At 49.6% G+C, this 834-nt stretch overlaps 1 pseudogene; it reads right to left on the bottom strand.

Moving 5' to 3' along the window:
* Window positions 1-420: 420 nt before the first annotated feature.
* Window positions 421-536, bottom strand: LOC111741079 (annotated as a pseudogene).
* Window positions 537-834: the final 298 nt, after the last annotated feature.

The raw sequence follows: 834 nt of genomic DNA, 5'->3' as shown, positions 1-834 counted from the left end.
TTGTGAGATCTGTTCTCCCTCCTGCACCCTGTCTGTCTTCTCTTTTTTCTCAGTCCCCGCTCCCCCATTCAGGGACCTGGTTTGACTTGGTCGGCTGGTTTCCGACACCCCTGCTGCATTGTTGTCACTTATGGGGAAGGGGACTCTGGTGCCAGCTCTGTCCTTTGCCGCCTGGACGTGCACACCTGAAGTTGAAACTGATAGCACATCCCCTCATCGTCACCATAATCCCGTTAATACGCATCAGTGTTTTTACTTCTTTTGAGAGTATTCAATGTGGCCGCTACTCTCATTTTGGGGTGCACAGGAAGATACCCATGCTTTTCGGCGGGGGGCTGGAGGAATCCATTGATCAGACGCTGGAGCTAGAACAGAGACTGGAGGTGTCTCCTTATCTTTTTTTTAAAAAATTATTATTTATACCTATGGCACCTGATCTTCCTAGGTAGTCTCCCATCCAAGTACTAACCAGGCCCAACCCTGCTTAGCTTCCGAGGTCAGACATCAGGCTTGTTCAGAGTGGCATGGCCGTAGACCATGGACCATGGACCCAGAACCTCCTACATGTAAAGCAGACGTGCTAACCGCTACACTATGGAACCATATCCTCCTTATCCTTTTAAAGAGCCCTAGACTAGGATTGCCCCCATCTGGATGTAAGCCTTTTATGGCTGGTTGGTTCATTGTGGAGGAGGGAGGAGGACATCAGGGAGCCGCTTCATAAAGACAAAAGGACAACTCAATTCTTCCTCTCAAGTTTCTCCCCAGACTTTAATGTCAGGGCAGCTTCATGACTGAAAAGGGAGGCCGCTAGAGAGAGGGACAGCTAACCAG

The sequence above is a fragment of the Pteropus vampyrus genome, unplaced genomic scaffold (assembly GCF_000151845.1).
Source record: "Pteropus vampyrus isolate Shadow unplaced genomic scaffold, Pvam_2.0 Scaffold72, whole genome shotgun sequence".
In the NCBI taxonomy this organism is placed as follows: Eukaryota; Metazoa; Chordata; class Mammalia; order Chiroptera; family Pteropodidae; genus Pteropus; species Pteropus vampyrus.
The sequence above is the reverse complement of the archived record's forward strand: the minus strand, read 5'-3'. Positions and strand labels throughout refer to the sequence as shown.